We start from the raw sequence: 18030 nt of genomic DNA on the forward strand, positions 1-18030 counted from the left end.
CAGTTGGGCAAGTGATGTCTCCCTGGGGTTTCTCACTGTAAAGTTTCTTTTGTCATTAATAAACATCCTGTGGGGAGATGCTTTATGACACTGTAAATATCCTGTTTCTCATCCTTCTTTTCCCCTCTAATTTGAGCATCCGTTGATGATTCTTGTTTGTAACAGTTATTACTGGGGTTTTTACCAAATGTCTTTTTCTATAACCATTGTTCCCCCCCCCTTTTTGTTTTTTAAATTTTATTTTATTGAGTTATAGTCAGTTTACAATGTTGTGTCAATTTCCAGTGTAGAATGCCATTTTTCACTTATACAGGAACATACATACATTCATTGTCGCATACTTTTTCACCGTGAGCTACCACAAGATCTTGTATACATTTCCCTGTGCTATACAGTATAATCTTTTTTATCTATTCTATATATACCTGTCCGTATCTATAAACTTCCAACTCCCAGTCTGTCCCTTCCCACCCTTCCCCATTTGTTAATTGGAATTCTGCTGTGAAAAAGAGTTGTCTCTTTCCTCCATTTATTTATTTATGCCATTACGTTTACATCTGCATAGACTCTTGGATGTTTGTTTCATTCTATGGGTTATAAATCATGACAGTTACTTCTTTATTTTTGCTCAAATTGTACCATATTCCTTCAAGTCTTTGATATCCCTGAGTCTTTGAATGTGCCCCCCCCTTCCTCGGAGCACTTCCTGTGGTGATCTGTGATCACTGATGCTTTTTCATTAGAAAGTAAGATCTAGGCCTGGGGCAGATTCCACTTGGTTAGGTGAAAATGCGGAACTGGGCTGGCATCAGGGCAGCTTGGGAAGGAGCAGGACAGAGTGTGCAGGGCTGAGAGGCAGGAGGACAAGCGGACTGTGAGACTGAGAGCCTGAGTGCGCCCAGGGAGGGAGGGCAGCTTGGCCACTCCAGCCTTGGCTGTGAGCACCTGTGGGATGCGGGGCCTCCATGCGAATAACAGGATGGATTCAGAGCAACAGCGCCCCCCAGTCCACTGGGCTCCACGCAGAGTTTGCCTCTGGAGTATGCACTTGGAGCCTGGGGTTGAAAGGGAGAGGCTGATTTTTATTTTCTCCCTTGAATTGGTACCGTGGGAATTTTTTTTTTTGACAATAGCATCCATTATTTTTAAAATAAGACCTACTTCGTTATTTTTTTCTTGTTTGTTTTGTTTATTTTTTCAGAATGGGGATTAGGTTTATTTCTTTTTGATATAGATACACTGGGGATTGAACCTAGGACCTCACGCATGATGTAGATACACTGGGGATTGAACCCAGGACCTCACGCATGCCAGCCACACACTCTACCACTGAGCTATACTCACTCCCATTTCTTTTCCTTTAACAGTGCCTGTATTGTTTCCTTTTCTCAAACTGAAGGACAGTGGAGAGGATGCGGATAGATTGTTTCAGTGGAGTCCACCCATCTCAAAAAGTCTGGGCGAGGCTCCGGCAGCCCTCCGAAACAAAACCCTCAGGCTTCAGGGGGAAGAGGGGCTTTCAAACTCTCCTGATTGTCACCTACAGGAAAAAAACCCTATTTTACAACATGGCCTACTCTATACACACATTTGCAGCTTACGATTTCCCAGCACCACTGTCACCCTTGTTACGTGTGACACATTCTATTTTTCGATTCCATGTGGGCTATTTCCTGCTAGTTTGATTTCACAAAGTATGGATGGACGGATCAGGACCTGTGGTTTCAAAAACAGCCCTCTAGGCCACTTTCTTATTGCACAGACAGGGAAAGTGAAGCCTTAAGAAAGGAAGTGAATGGCCAAACTACTGCAGCTTTTCAGGGTACATTTACTTATAGCCTTTAAAACAATGCTACGTTTTTACAGATGTTGGGGAGAAAGAAGTCTGAATAATAAAGGTAGATTTTTTTTTTTGAAAGGGGGAGGTAATTAAGTTTATTTAGTAGATTTTTAAAGTGCCGAGAGCTGGATGAACCAGAGATTTCTTGCCCTTTTCTTTTTTAAAATTTTTATTTATTTTATATTATTGGGGGGGTAATTAGGTTATTTATTTATTTATGTGAATGGAAGAGGTTCATGGGGATCCAACCCAGGACCTCATGCATGCTGAGCGTGGGCTCTACCACTGAGCCATACCCTCCCCCACCTCCCCTACCCTTTTTCCATAGCCTCAAGTTCCTAACGTTGGAGGCCTTAGGCTCTTTAAAATAAAACACGTTTTGCCCTTCACCAGCCCAGGCGTCCACTTACTCAGCAACGTGCGCAGCTTGTACTAGGTGGAAGCGGTCCTGCGAGGTGAGGGCTGGCGTGCTTTGCCCTCAGGGTGCTTTCAGTCTTGTTGGGAGGCATCTGTATAAGCAGCCAAGGGTTGCAATGACAGAGATGGGGGGGTACTGAGGAAAGCATAGGGGCTGTCAGTCCACCAGGATAGGAGTGTGACCTGAGAAAAGTCATTTTCCTGAGCCTCAGTTTCCTCCCCTGTAAAATGGGGCAGCTGAGACCTGCCTCCCTGAGTCACAGCGAGCCTGGGAGGCACCCAGCCCAGTGGGGCTGGGAGGGCCTTGAGTGGGAGCAGGCAGGGAGGAGAAGGCATTCTGCAGAGGACCTGCAGGCCTGAGAGGTGGGGCTGGCTGAGGATTTGGGGTCCAGAGGGCAAGGGGTGATGAGAGTGACAGGAGAGGCTGGAGATGCAGTGGCCCTGTGACTGAGGCCTAGGGCCTGGTCTGACTGCCACACAGTGGAGTTTAAATGTTACCCTGTAGGCTAGGAAGCCACAGAAGTGCTCCAGGAAGAGGACTGACACGGCGGGGTCTGGATCCTTGACTCAAGAGAGTTGTGCAGCCATGAGGAAATGGGGGTCGACATCTGACCACTGTGTGGCACTTGGAAGACACCCTTTTGGGTGACAAAGGAGGGAAAAAGGGAAGCAGAGCGCAGACAGGCTGGGGCGTGAAGGCGGTGCACCCCCTCCCGGCCAACTGCAGGGACCATCATCAGCCTTTGTCTGACAACAGAGAGAATTCTCCAGCCCTCCAGCCTCTGGGACTACCCCAGAGAATCGCTTCCAGCTGAGCCCAGACACTCACCGTCCCCGAACCCATCAGCTGGGCTAGGGATTTGAGCAGGAGGTGGGGAGTCACAGTGAAAACCCTTCCAGGGCTTCGTACGTACCCCACAGATCCAAGTTTGAATCCTGCCTTTTCCACATACAAAGTAGTTGATTTTAGGAAAGTGAGTTAACGTTGCCCTGGACTCCAGTTTCCTCATTGTCAAGTAGGGGTGGTCTGGGGAGTGTGAAGCAGTTAACGTGTTTAAACTCTGTTGTAAGCCTCCAGTAAGGTCACTCTTAACGTGATCGCGTACTCTTCTCTTACTGATGAGGAGGCTGAGGGCAGAGAGGTTAAGTGACTTGCCCGAGGCTACACAGCCAGCAGCACTAGTTGCCCAGCGGCAGCCTGCCTCGGGTTCCTCGTTGGAGCTGGTGCTGCTCCCCTTCGGTTCCACTACCAGAGCCCAGCCCGCTGCACCCGGCCCCGAGCGACGTGTACCTGTTAAGCCAGTCCCCGGGGTCAGAGTGTGCAGCGATGAGTCACCGCAACCCATTCCGGCGAGGAGACCCCTCCTCCCCAGCCCGCTCGCCGCCCTGACCTGGTTGCCAGGCAACAAGACACAACACGCGTAAACACGGTGCGAGCCCTGGCGGGAAGCCTGTTTATGGCCCCGCATCTTTTCCGCGCATCTCCCGCCAACCCCGCCCCTCAGCCTTCCCCCAGCTTCTCCTGGGGCCGTGGCTCTGACCCTCGGGCTGAGAGCTTCCGGGCCAGCATGAGCCGGGCCGCGGAGCGGGGACTGCTCGGGGTGGATGCGGGGCTGTGCCCGGGGGCGGAGGGGCCGGGCCGCGCAGGGCAGGCGTAGTTCCCGAGACCCACTCGGGGGACCTCAAGGAAGGCTCCTGCGACCCGAGTGCCTGCCGGTCTCCCAGGGGCCGGCGGGGCTGCTGCTGCTCCTGGCGCCCCGGGGGCTGTGACAGCGTCCTGGGTGGGTCTCGGGGTGGACCCTCCTCCAGACCGCGCTGTTCTCGCTCCACCTCGCTGCACCTGGTCACTCAGCTTAGCCGCGGAACGTCTTGAGGGGGCGGCTCCCCTGGGTGGCCTCCTGCCTGCACACTGGCCTGCTCCTGCCAAAGACTCTCCACGTGGTCCACAGCTATTATTTTAGGGCTCCTCTCCTACTCAGGCCCTGAACTTGGGGCCGCCATCTGTATCACTCCATTAACCCTCCCAGCGACACTGTAATGTAGGTATTTTTACATCAGCTTTATTAGGCTTAATTTACATACAATAAAATGCACCATTTTTCTGTGTACAATTTGATGAGTCTGGCTGCAATATACAATCTTGTAACCACCACCGCAAAGTTCACGACACAGACTGTTCCCTTGACGCCTCTGTAGACAAGCCTCCACTCTTGGCCCCTTCACTGCTGTAGCTTTACCTTATTCTAGATTTTCGTATACATGGAATCAAGTAAACCGTAGTTTTTTGTCTGGCTTCTTTCACTCAGCACAATGCTTTTGCAATTAATTCATATTAGCACTGGTTTGTTCCTTTATTTATTTTTTGGGGGGGGATCTTACTCCTACATTTTATTCTAAATTTTTTACTTTATTTTTATCTACTTATTTATTTTTATCTTTCTCCTACATTTTACTCTACAGTTTTTGTTCCTTTCTTTTAATCAGCTGATGAATATTTGGGTTATTTACTTTGGGGCTATCATGAAAGCTGCTGCTATGAACACACACGTACCAGTCTCTGTGTGGACAAATATTGTCATTTCTCTTGAGGAAATAGTAGGAATGGGATTGCTGGTTCATTCAATAGGTATTGCTATTACCTCCATTATATAGATGGAACGGTTGAAGCTCAGACGCCTTATGCAGCTTGCCTGAGCTCACACAGCTTGGCAGAACTTCAAAGCCAGGTCCGACCTGTTTGCCAAGGGGTCACGCATAGGTATTTTTTGAGCTGAAAGTACTTCTTTGGTCAGTAATTACTGTAGTGCTGTGTCCACGGGCTGAATTCAGCCGCATTCAAGTTCATGGCTTGCGTAAGCAGACCCACATTGAGCACAAGGTGCTGAGCACAGCATGTGCATAGGGACATAGGTCACCCTTGGAGGGCACTTCGGCAGGTGACTTCCAGAAGCCTGAGTGGCAGGGCTGCAGGGTGTTTGTTTGTTTCATTTTGTAGAGGTGATGTTTGCAGGTGTCTCCACTGTGAAGTTCTGATTTCCCTGTTGTCATTCATCATTTGAGAGGAGAAGCTTTGACGGTAAGTATCCTGTTCCTCATCCAGCTTTCCCCCACCTGTTTGAACATCCATCATTCATTTTCTAACTCCACCATTCCCTTCACATTTGTTAGGCCTTCTTCTACTGGGAGAGTTTTCCCTTCTGCCTTGTCTATGTTTGCATCACTGTGCCTCACGGGTTATTTTCTTATGCAGGATGGAACTCATTACTGTCACTGCTTTAATGTTCAGCATGTCCCAGATTTGGCCCGAAGCAGTCCCTTTCAGCTGACTCCTGTGTCCTTTTAACCTGCCCTGGTCGTATTCTGAGTACTTCCTTACTTTAGGTGTGAAATGGTCTAGGCTCTCACACAGCTGCAGCATTCAGGAAACAAGCCTGGGGCCCTGGGTATACTCATGGTGACTGGGATGTGGGACTTCTAGGCCCCTCGGGCTACAGGGTCTGAAGGCAGCAAGGTTAGGTGAATGGCAGGGCCCTGAGGCTGGACTGGTGAGCGAGGTTCTCAGCAAAGGCAGGCCCAGCCTGTCAGGGAAGCTACAGTGAGAGCTGGGTGACTGGATGGGGAACCCAAGCTGGGCCAACCACACAGGGAATCTCTACAAACCTCATACATTCATAAACCTCCAGGGGGCGGGAACATCTTTCAGCTCTTCTTGCTTTCGTGTGAATTACTTCCTGGGCAGAGGATGTGAGTGGCTGGTTCTCAAGGATGGTAGTTGAGGGGCAGGTATGGCTGGGAAGGGTGGTCCCAGGGGCTCCAGGTGGTAGATTACATTTCCCCTGGCAACATAAGGCTGAACAGACTGCTCCTGGCACTAACCCTGTGCTGAAGGCTGACTGGCCAGCAGGTTCAGGAGAGCTGGGTCATCAGAGTGACCTCCAGGCATCAGAGGTGGTGACTTATAATGTGGGGTCACAATCTCAGAGTTGGTCTCCCTGAAGATAACTGTGTCTTCCTGTCCTGTTTGGGCCAGCAGGGCAACCCTCCCTTCTGAAGGGCCTGCTGACTCTGCGTCCTAGCAGGGACAAGTGCTATCTGTTTCCAATGGCTTTCACACGCCTTGTCCTGCTGGGGTCCACTACCATCCTGGGGCAGGATGCCTTCTTCTGTCCTCCAGACGAGGATGCTGAGCTAGCCAGGCTGAGAAAAGTGGGCACCAACGTCTGCCAGCTCCAGGGTTGCTCATGGTTCAGGCTGGCCAAAGCCACCAAGCCTGGCCATGGTGGGGCAGCCACTGTCTAAGGGCCCAGGGAGCCCCACTCTCTCAGACTGCTCAGAGCAGCCTGGAGGGGACAAGGGGTCAGCTGCACTGGCTCTCGGGACACCGAACCCTGCCCCGCTCAGCTCTGGCCAGGCTGGCGCCCGATGAAGAAGCAGGCCTTCAGTTGAAGAGAGGACCCCAACCCTGTGACTTGACTGGTGGGAACCATCAAGCTGGGCTGAGGGGGTTGATGAGGCTTAAGGATGAAGATGACTCTTTACTTGCCTGCACTGGTGTCAGCCCCCTTGATGGTGTACTGACGGGGCTTGGGGTCTGGCAAAGCAGATCTGAGAGGGGGCTGGGAAGGCTTGGAATAAAGGACCAGTGGTTTCAGGAACCGCAAGGCTGAGCCTGAGACCAGAGCCCTGGTACTGAGGGGGGCACCCGGGGGCATCAGGCAATCACGGAGAGACCCGGCAACGGGGACACGGCGGGAGACATCAGGCACTAGGGAAGGCCAGACAGATGGATGTCAGTTCACGCTGCTCCATCAGGTGTCCCAGGAGCCTGGTGACAGCAACCCACCTTTCTCTGCCACCTTTCCCCCTGCATGCAAATAAGAATAATAATTCTGCTGACCCCCTTCTCAGGATGTTTGTGAAAAATAACTAATAAAACATGGTAAATTAAAGAGAGTGGGGAAGAGGCTGAGAGAGAAGGAAAAAGAGGAACAGGAAGAGAACGAGACAATATAAACAGGCGAAAGGGAAGAAAAAGCCAATCCTTGTTTTGTTGACAGAGGTCAGAAGTGAGGAGGGGACCATTGTGGGGGACGCTGCAGGAGTGGAGACCACCAGGAGGCCCCAGGCAAACAGCCAACTTCTAAAAAAACAGGTTGTCATTCATGATTTGACATTTTAAAAGCGTATCTTTTGCTGTGAGGTCTCAGAATGCACTAACTCAGATAAACCATATGATTTAAGTACCTCTGGGTCCTTTTCCGAAATAGAAGTTATCTCCCACGGGCAATCACTAGCATTCCTTTTGCATTGTAAGCAAAATTAGATAATGCTGGGACAGAGGCTAGGGGACTGTGAAACGGACAGTCATTTCCCAGATGAGTTTCACTTCCCAGAGTGACGCTGGCCCTGGGATCTCGCGTGGTCACTCTCACTTTGCCTCAAACACTAAGGCCAGAGAGAAATCTCTTTCCTCCCTCCCTCCCTCTCTCTCTGGTTCCACGGTGGCCAAGAAGCTGTCCTTAGCTCTACTCATATCCATTTTATAAACGTTTTTCATTAAATAAATTAGAATAAAGGTAAAATTTTCAGTATACATACCAGCTATTCAAATTTGAGTTTTTAAGTATGAGAAAATAAAGTGAAGCTACTTATGCTGTCTAAGTGAAAAAAGTAGAATATAAAATTGCATGTACAGGGTGATCACAACTACCTAAAAATTATCTGGAAACTTATGTAAAATTAAAAAAAAAACCTCGACAACAAAGATGTGTGCACAGAGAAAAGACTGGATGGACACAGAGCTACACAAGAAATGAGAGGTTATTTTCTATTAATATACATAAGAGAAAATATTTAACAAATATAATTTTAAAGAAATGTAGGGACCAGCAAGTGATAAAAGAATTACAGATGATCAAGATCATGGAAAGTTCAAGGTACTCCTGTTAGAAATCTTTCATATGGCCTTTTTCCACACTCAGAATAACTTCTGGTTTCCAAACAGCAGACATCTCAGAAATGACTTTTCTTTGGTTGTGCAAAGCACTCTGGATGTTTTAGCAGGAGATTTACCTTACAAGTGTTTTGCTTTTTGGAACAGCAAAGTGAGTTTCCACCCCAACTGCCCTGGGGATGATACTAATCATAGACTTGCTGCATATCATTTACACGGTACAAGATGTGCGGAGAGTCCTGCTCCGGCTCCCCGAGTCCTGACTCTCTAGGTGCTTCCAGGCAGACACCGCTGGCCACTACGCCACAGTCACCCAGCCCTCAGCTCCCCTGTACCTGAACCTGGGTTTAGGTCCAGACGTGGCTTGGCAATTTGCCCATCCCAGGCCGAGCCTCATGTGGGTTGAAGGCATAGAGTTCTTTGCAGGCACAGGCACGTGGGCCAGCTCCAGCCTATGAGATGCTACTAGGAGCAGGTTCAGCTTCCAGAGCCAGGTGTTCACTCTTCTCTCATGTGAAAGTACAGAGCCCTGTGGTCCAGACTGGGACTCCGCTTCCATTCCTGGGTGTGGCCCCCTGTCCTCACGTTCCAAGATGGCCTGTGGGTACTCTAGGACGGAGGGAGGGATGAAGACAGAGGAGTCAAGGAAGGTACCTGGATGGAAGCTTCCACTGACTTCCCTTTTGCCAGTACTTAGTCATGTGGCCATATTTAGCTGCAAGGGAGACTGGGAAATGAACTCTTTCTTATGGGGGGGCCTATGTACTCAGCTAAAATCTGATGACTCTGGAAAGAGAAGAATGAACTCGGGGACACCATTAGCAGGCCTTGCTGCAAAAACAAATGAGCCATCTTCTGGGGGGCTGATGTGAGATTGTCCTTAATAAAAACAGAATCCCAAGCACATCCAGCCTCCGATCTTCATTTCTGATGTCATTCCCCAAGAGAGGGAAACAGGGCTCCTTGGAGAAATGACGAACTCTAGGGCTGTGGCAGGAAATATTCAAGATAAATCTGGCACATCTGGAATGCCAGAAAGTAAGGCAGTGCTCGAAAAAATAAAAATATAAATAAAAGCCACAAACGCCCAAAAGCAAAAACCAAAAAGCAAACAAAAAAACCCACCAACAATGATGGGGTCACAAGGTCACAGGAGCCAATGGAAAGAGCTCCTGATGCCCAAACCTGGAGCAACTTGAGTAACAAAGTCAGTAATGTGGTATTAGATTATAACTCAAAGTGCAACATGAATACTCCTGAGCCCACAATAATGTCAATAAATAATTGCATGAATAAGTAACTGAGGGAAAAGGGACAAATCTCCCATGCAGAAGGATTCCGAGGAGTTACTGTCGATACGCTACACTCAAGGAGGTGAGCGTGACTCCCCACTCTTCAGGTGGGAGCACAGTGACTTGCAGAGAGTACAGTATGGAAGGGGGTGGGGAGAGTGGAGGAACCTGACAAAGACTGCTGCAGACAGGCAGTCAGGTCCCCCTCAACAGCTGGAAATCACGCGGACAGCATGTGTCCTTGACAGGCTGTGGGGAGACTGACACTTTACCTCTGTGATCTGCAGCCCTCAACCCACCACTCTAGTCTAAGCACGACAGAAATAGCAGACATCCTACAAAACACCTGACTATCAGTGCTCAGAACTGTCAAGGGCATCAAAAACAAGGGAAGTCATGACCAAGAGGAGCTTAAAGAGACAGGATGACTAAAGGTAATGCAGTGTCCCGGGTGGGATTCTGAAACAGAAAAGGGACAGGGGTGAAAACTAAGGAAATCTGAATAAAGAATGGAATTTATTTACTTATTTATTTTTTAAATTGGCAATGATTAAAAAAGTTATTTTATCATTTTGTAAAAATTTAAGTACAGGTACAGTGTGTCAATTTCTGGTGTACGGCATCATGTCCCAGTCATGCATACATATACATGTATTTGTTTTCATATTCTTTTCATTTGAGGTTATTGTAAGATATTGAATATAGTTCCTTGTGCTATACAGAAGAATATCATTGTTTTTTAAATGGAGGTACTGGGGATTGAACCCAGGACCTCGTGCATGCTAAGCATATGCTCTACCACTGAGCTCTACTCACAGAATGGACTTTAATGGTAATGTATCCATTTTAATGTAAGATGTTAATGATAGGGGAAACTGGGTGTGGGGTATGTGGGAACGCTTTGCACTATCTTGATTGTTCTGTAAATCTAAAATTACTCTGGCAGGGGATATAGCTCAGTGTTAGAGCATATGCTTAGTCCTGGGTTCAATCCCTCGTAACTCCATTAAAAAAAAAGCTACTTTAAAATTAAAAGTTTATTAGAGAAGAGAGGAAGACTTTCCCCCTCTTCTTGAGTGGGAGGTCATAATGTCTGAGGCGGAGGCAGCCACCCTCTACCTGCCCAGATGACAACTCACAGCCCTTATCCACTTTGGGCCCATTTGTTGGATTTTTGTAATGGGAGAAAATAAACTTCACTGTTCAAGCTGTTTCAGCCCAGATGTTTTGATCCTTGTGGCTGAACGCATCTCACCAGAAATTCTTCGTATCACTTTAGTGACCCCCTGCTGTGATTTAGCCCTTCACCTCCTTACCTGAGACCTCCCGCTGGCTCCTACACCCTTCTGTCCTAATCTCTTGCTCTCTTCCTTCTCTGCCTTTATTCCGCTCGCACCTCTTCCAACACCCTCAGGCCAGCAACTCTTGCTGTGGTCCCACACTTCCAAGCTTATGCACACTCCATTCCCTCTGCTTGGGAATGCCCACTCCTCCATTTTTATTTCTCGAAGCAAATAACTACCCTGAATCAAGTTTCAGCTCCCCGTGTGTGGTAGGCAGGATTCTCCCGTGTCCCTGAAGATTCCCACCCACCGGTGGACATGGCCTGCAAAACCCTAGGTACTGTGAATACGAGTTGTACTCCTGGGATGAGGTTATGGTGTACACTCGGCTGACTTTAAGTACAGATCATCTGGGTGGGCCTGATCTGATCATATGAACTGTTTAAAAGCAGACAGCTTTCTCTGGCTGGTGGCAACAGAACAAGGCAGAGATTCAACACGTGAGGGGGAATCAGATGTGCAAGAGAGCCTCAATCGCTGGCTTTGAGGATGGACAGGGTCACACGGCAAGGGACGCTGGTGGGCTCTAGAGGCCCGCAGCCAGCTTCCGCTGACTGCCTGTGGGGAAATGGGGGCCTCGATCTTACAACCACAAGGTACTGAATTCTGCCAACAAGGATGAGGTTGGAAGCAGGTCTTTCCTAGTGTCTCCAGGTGAGAACTCAGCCCCATTGACATCTTGCTTTGAGCCTGTCATACTGAAAAGAGAACCCAGCCATGATACTGTGCAAACTTATGCCCTACAGAACAGTGAGCTGGTAAACAGGTGTTGTTTGAAGCCACTACATCTGTGGCAGCTTAAGTTATCCTCTCAGAAGTCTTCCTTCACTCCTTGGTCACATCTGTGACATCTTTCTCTCTGCTTCTGTGGAACCTCAAAAACATCCCTGCTACAGGACAAGTCACTGGGTATTACAATGATTCATTTATCAGTCTGCTCTGCTCACAAGATTCTGAGTTCCTGAGAGGTGATGAGGACCACCACTTGTAACAGCAGGCTCAGTCAGGGCCCGAAGGCAAAGCCAAAAACTATGTGTTAGATGAAGGCCATTCAGGAAAAAAAAAAAAAAGAAAAACCCCAAGGTCACTGATTTGTAATCATATATACTAAAATAACCCCAGATGCCCAAGATTTAATGTCTAAGCAAGAGTCTCACTGAAGTAAAAAGAGAATGGAGAAAAAGAGAATGTGATTAATATACATGCAGGATGTTTCTAAGGAACCAGTGATGAATGAAGAACCCAGGTGTGGTAGGGAGGGAAGGAGTACGCACATCTCCATCTCTAGATTACTTGGTGAACAAATATTTATTGAGTGCCTGCTATGTGATCAGGTCAGGAACTGTGGGAAACAAGTTTAATATTTAAACTTGAAGATTTAAATTCTGCCCAAGCATACTGAGATCCTTTTTTCCCCTCTGTGACATACCAGGGTGGGAATGTTAGAACCAAAAGCAATCTTAAGGACCAACTTTATGTGTACATAAGCTTACAAGTCCTCCACTTTTTAAACAAGTGGGAGCAAACTGATTTTTCTACTTAGTTCTGTATTTTTGAGGTCCTCCAGGAATGGCCCTTTGTGTTGGCGGCCTAATTCTCTGCAGAGCAGATGAACCATTATTTATCAGCTCAGTCTCACAATCACTTCGATTTTCAGGCTTCAACTATTACAAAAACCTGCCAATCAACATCTTTTGTTTCTGCTCCTCTAACTGGGCTCGCGGGTCTTAACAAAAATTCCAAGAAGGGGACCCAGATATTTTGTTCTATCATACCTCCCTCTCCCTCCCTCCCTGCCCCACGGACGTCAGCTCCCTCCTCTAGGGCCCCTGAGTGGGAGCAGTTGCTTACTCGGGGCGGGTGGGTGCCAGCTCTCTCATTTCAACTTCGGGAGTGGAAATGTGGTCTGGAATAGGTAGGAAGGTGGTGGGCTCCACAACGTATCCGGAAACCTAGTAGGCGCTGAAAGAGGGAAAAAACGGCACAGGAAGTTGTAAGGAGTATTCCAGGAAAACAAGAAATGAGGCCGGAAAGATACTTTCTGGATCACAGAAGAGTGGGGTAAAAACAGTCAGAATGCAGCCCAGCCACATCACAGAGGCCTCCCACGCGAGCGCGATGAATTTGTATTTTATCTCGTGGGTGCTGGGGAGTGAACAAAGGATTCAGTGAGAGAGATTCGGGTTTTACACTCTGCCACCAACTCTGGGGGGTGGGTGGGGGGTAGTCATCGCATCTCTCTGGGCCCAGCTTCCCACATCTATTAAACTGAAAAAAGGGATACCTGTTAGGCCGACCTAGAACATCTACAAGAACTAAACAGAACTGTGAAACAGGAGGCCGACCTAAACAGGAGTGGGGGGAGTGCGGGGGTGCTTTACGGTCAGGTAGGTGACAAGCCGACAATAATTTCTTTAGTGCTTCAGAAAAAATTCTGCAGCCAGATCCAAAAATTAAGAGGCAGATGGCTTTTCGCCTGCAAATGACTTGCCATGGACTCGGAGTAGGTGGCAGCCTCTCCTTGCTCCGCTGTCCCCGCTACGCCCGAAGCCCACGCCGGAGACCCTTCTCAGGAACTGCTTTGCAGTCTCGGCGCCGAGAAGCCCGGCAGAAGCCAGGGCACCAGGTGCGTGTGCCAGTGTGTCTGTATGCGTGCGCGAGTGTGTCTGTATGCGTGCGTGCATGTGCACGCTAGCCCTCGGAGCTAGGGCCGGGGCGAGGCGAGACGGTTCAAGAGCCCAGCCTGGGCGGGACGCGGAATCCGCACCGCCAAGAGGGAGCTGGCCACGGGGCGTGCGTGGGCGCAGCGGGCCACTGCGCAGGCGCGGGCACGCCCCCTCGGCCACGGCGCGGCGCTCCCGGCGGGCGCGCGCCCGCGGCGGGTTCCGCTCCGGGCAGACGGAGGGCTGCGCGCGCACGCGCGAGCCGGCCGTGACGTGTGCCGCGCTACGCCCGACGTCACGGTCCGTGTGTAGTGGCGGCCGGGCTGCCCTCCGCAGCGGCGCCTGACGCGGGTGGTGCGCTCGCGGGGTGCGGCGTTCGGGGGTCGTGCGATTCGCGGCGGCGGCGTGGACGACGACGACCAGGAGGTCCGGCGCCTCCAGCCGCGGAGTCGCCGCTCCCTTCCCTTCTCCGGCCTCTGGCGGCGCCTGGCCCGCGGCTTCCTCCTTTCCTGCCCAGCTTCCCGCGGGCCTCGGGGCCGCGGCGGCGAGAAGCACCGAGGGGCACCGAGAGGCCCCCGCCGGCCGCCGCAGTCCACACGCCCGCCACCCCGCCCGCCCCGGGCTCCATGTGAAGGAGGGCCGGGCCTGGCCCCTCGGCCCGAGTCCGACTCCTCGTGCGCCCCTCCGACCCCTAGGGGCCCGCGGCCTCCCCGGACCGGGGGGGCGCGGTGACAGGCCGCGCGGGGGCGGAGGGGTGGGCCTGCGGCTCCCTGGGTCCCCGCGGAGCGGCCGGTACGTACGTGCGTGGGTGTGGGGGTGTGGGGGGCGGGGTGTGGGTCTGGCGGGGGCGGGGGCGCGGGCTGGACTAGGGGAGGGGTCCGCTCGGCCTGTGCGCGGCCGCGGGGGCGGAGATTTCGCTAGGTGGTTGCCCCGCTTCGGGTGGGCGGGCCCCGGGCCCCCCGCATCCTGTCCTGAAGTCCAGGTCTGAGCGAAGTGGACTTCTGGGCGGTGTAGCTGTCAGACACGTACTCTGCAGGGATTTTAGAAGGACGATCACCCCTGGTCCCCGCGGGAAGCAGAAATGTTACGTGCAGTAAGCGAGAAAGTGCTTGTCTCTGCACTGCTACATCGCGGTGTGCTATTGATGAGGGTCGAGTCCCTTTCTCTTACAGACCGTTTAGCTAGTTGGCACTTACCGCGCGCGTATCTGTCGTGCGTTGTCTCACTTCACCTCGGGCTAGTGAGGTGGGTACGTATCTCCCCATTTTACAGATGAAAACATTGAGGCTCAAATTAAGGAACTTGCCCAAGGTCATGCAGCTGGGTAATCCGGAAAAGCCTTGATTCGAATATGATGTCTTTTTCGTAGAGTTTTGTGTCTGGGTCTTGCAAACATAAATATAAGGGAAATGAGAATAGCTGGAGAATTTCTTCTTGGGAGTAAATTCTAAATACATAGGTAGAGTTTACTTGCCCCTAACGTAGGCTGTTCGATGTGTTTTGCTGCAGCCTAGCCAAATGATTTTCTTGGCTTTTTTTTGTATTATTACTTTTCAGAGGTGACTCCAAGCACCTTCATCTTTTTTTGCAGTAAGACTGACTGAACAGATATGTCTCTTCTTATCAAAAAGAAGAATATATTTGGTAAAACCCCGTATTTCTTGAAAAGTGATAATTTTACTTGTGCAGTTTATTCTTGATGCACACAGGGAACTCGCAGTTGGGTTATTTGCTTGAGATTTCCTCATTGCAAAATTTGTTGCTGGATTATGTGGCAATGGCAACACGCTTAGTAATTCGTGCATTAACTTATGCAATATTTCTGAGCAGAGTGACAAAATTTAATGCGTAGGACATTGTAAAAAGTTACCATTTAATGGTGTGATTTTTTTTCATTTGTAGGAAGTAATCAGTGTTTATGAACTAACTGAAATCTTCATTTTAGCATTGGCCTATGCTATTTCTTTGATTATGCTTAGGGAAAAAGTAAAGAGCCTTTCTGTTTCTCTTTCTAGAAGAAAGTGTTGGTGAATTATTTTAAGTAATTGAAACTTCATGCATAGTTGTAAATGTTTAAGAAATCTATTGATGCCCAGTTGTAGTACTGTATAATTTTCTTTAGTATATTGCCAGGTTTAAGAAAATTTGTAGTAGAATGTCTTTGTAATGTCTGTAGGGAAAAGTCGAGTGACGTTTCACAGATTGATCTGTTGTTTGGTGAAAATGTGAGCATGTTGAGTCTTGTTGAATTATATTGAATATGCTCTCCATGCATCTCTTTTGAAAGAACTAGCTGTTAAAAGATCTATCCTAAATAATTGGATTACATTATAGATTCAGTCTTTAAGCAGTTTTTGATGGAGCTTTCACACCTAGTTTACCTTATTGCTACCAAAGGGTAAAATGTATTTAATAGATGCTGTATTAAAATGAGGTCATGTTTGGTTCTCGACCGTTCCCACAGGTTTGGTTTCAGGTTGATTTTTTTTTTTTTCCTTGGAGTTGGCGCTCTCTATGTTCCCCACTGCCCACCCCAAACTCAGCCCCAACTTTTTATTATGAAACAATTTCAAGCACGCAGGAAGTTGGTAATAGTGAACATCCTTGTGATGACCCTCTTAATTCATTTGTTGACATCTTGCCATGTTTGCTTTATCTATAAATATGTGTGTATTATTTTTGGCCATACCACTTAAAACTAAGCTGTAGACCCTAAATATGTTGACTTGCATTTCCAAAATATGGGCATTTTCTTACATAGCCAAAATACTAGTATTAATAATTTTCTCTTTCTTTTTTTAAAAAATGTTTTTATTTAGGTGTAGTTGTTAATTTTCTTGGTTAATATTTTTATTGATAATTTGTTAATAGTTTCTTACTAATAACTTCTTAATATAATCTAATATCCATCCAAATTTAAATCTCTCCATATGTGCTGAAAGGCTTTTTACATCCAACCTCACCAGACCAGGATCCTATCAAGGTTTTTATTGCACTTGGTTGTTAAGTCTCTTCGATCTTGCCTAATCTGGAACAGCCTCACCTCCCCGTTTTTAAATGATGTTGATTTTTTTAAGAGATGAAGCTAGTTGTATAAAATGAATTACATTCTCAATTTGTCTGATTTGTTTCCCCTGGTGGTGTCATTTAGCATGTTTCCCTATTCCCCCGTATTAGCTAACTGTAAGCTAGGTTTAAGGGGTTGATTAGTTTCAGATTAAATATTTTGGGCAAGAATAATTACTGTGTTGCTGTATACTTTAAATTGCTTCCCATTAGGGGGTGTACATTGGCAACCCCTATTATTTGCGATGCTAAATCTGATCACTTGGTTATGGGGATTAAGGTGAGGTTTATTTTCCCCACTGCAATTAGCAAGTAGTCTGGTATGATAAATTACCACTGTAGTGCTAGCATGTTCTCCAATAATCTTTCACCTAATTGTTGTAGCATCTATTGCTGATCCTTGTCAAACTAACTTTTGACTTTAAGTGTTAACAATCTTTTGTTGGTCTACAGATAGTAACAAAATCATAGGAATTGTAAAAGTATTTGATTCAGCTATGTTAATCACGTTCTGATTTTGAGGATTTTTAATTATGAATTCAAGGTGTCCACTGTTACGAATAAAAGAAACCTGGCTTGAGAAAAATGGGAAAAACTCAATTCCTTTTTTCTCCTAAATTTTCTCTCAAGGAGTGTGTTTAAGTTTTTCTTAGCTAATATCTGTTGCACAGGAATAGCCAGAAATATAATGAAGGAAGGGTGGCTTTCCCAAAAAACATTTTGAGAAAACTGACTCTTTTCTGGTGTAATGCCAGGAGCACAGGGCTGAAAGTCAGAAGATCTAAACTCTGTCCTGATTCTACCGCTATATGAAGTTCAGGAATTACAAGATTTTTACCTTCCCTCTGTGTTCTTATGTCATAATGATTAAGTCAGTAAACATTTGTGAATTTCTGATTAGATGTGTTGGTTCATTTAAGGGACAAATCTCATTTTAATTAAGCCAGATAGAAATATGTCAAATACATGTAATATAAAATTGAATTTATTTCACAAGAAATTAACTGATACTTAGTAGGAGATTGTTTTAAAGAAGGGTTCATAATAGGATTCACTTAAGTAACACCTTCTCTCATTTAAAATATGATTTAAATTGCAAATCAAAACTATAGTGAGGTATCACCTCACACTAGTAGGAATGGCCATGATTAAAAAGTCCACAAACAATAAATGCTGGAGAGGGTGTGGAGAAAAGGGAACCCTCCTACACTGTTGGTGGGAATGTAGTTTTTGGTACAGCCACTATGGAAAACAGTGTGGAGATTCCTCAGAAAACTAAAAGTAGACTTACCATATGATCCAGCAATCCCACTCCTGAACATGTATCTGGAGAAAACTCCAATTTGAAAAGATACCTGCACCCCAGGGTTCATAGCAGCGCTATTTATAATAGCCAAGACATGCAAGCAACCTAAATGTCCATCAGCAGATAGCCGGATAAAGAAATTATGCCCCC

The 18030-nt window shown here is 47.7% G+C and overlaps 1 protein-coding gene and 3 long non-coding RNA genes across 4 annotated transcripts in view; 1 reads left to right on the top strand and 3 right to left on the bottom strand.

The window, feature by feature from the left end:
• Positions 1–1356: 1356 nt before the first annotated feature.
• Positions 1357–3626, bottom strand: LOC140696313 (uncharacterized). Its single transcript, XR_012072464.1, has 4 exons — positions 3549–3626; positions 3172–3385; positions 2251–2349; positions 1357–1540 (listed from the first exon to the last, which is right to left on the bottom strand). It is a non-coding gene; the product is annotated as an uncharacterized lncRNA (long non-coding RNA).
• A 671-nt stretch (positions 3627–4297) lies between these two features.
• Positions 4298–6415, bottom strand: LOC140696315 (uncharacterized). The gene is made up of 2 exons (XR_012072466.1): positions 5918–6415; positions 4298–5368 (listed from the first exon to the last, which is right to left on the bottom strand). It is a non-coding gene; the product is annotated as an uncharacterized lncRNA (long non-coding RNA).
• A 1299-nt stretch (positions 6416–7714) lies between these two features.
• LOC140696314 (uncharacterized) lies at positions 7715–13657 on the bottom strand. The gene is made up of 3 exons (XR_012072465.1): positions 13337–13657; positions 12697–12807; positions 7715–8819 (listed from the first exon to the last, which is right to left on the bottom strand). It is a non-coding gene; the product is annotated as an uncharacterized lncRNA (long non-coding RNA).
• Positions 13658–13804: 147 nt separating this feature from the next.
• MAP3K2 (mitogen-activated protein kinase kinase kinase 2) overlaps positions 13805–18030 on the top strand; it is a 62111-nt gene continuing 57885 nt past the window's right edge. Inside the window, exon 1 of the mRNA XM_072960798.1 lies at positions 13805–14300. The gene's annotated coding sequence lies outside the window, so the exon portion shown is untranslated. The remainder of the gene's footprint in view (positions 14301–18030) is intronic.

Source organism: Vicugna pacos, chromosome 5 (assembly GCF_048564905.1).
Source record: "Vicugna pacos chromosome 5, VicPac4, whole genome shotgun sequence".
NCBI classification, from domain to species: domain Eukaryota; kingdom Metazoa; phylum Chordata; class Mammalia; order Artiodactyla; family Camelidae; genus Vicugna; species Vicugna pacos.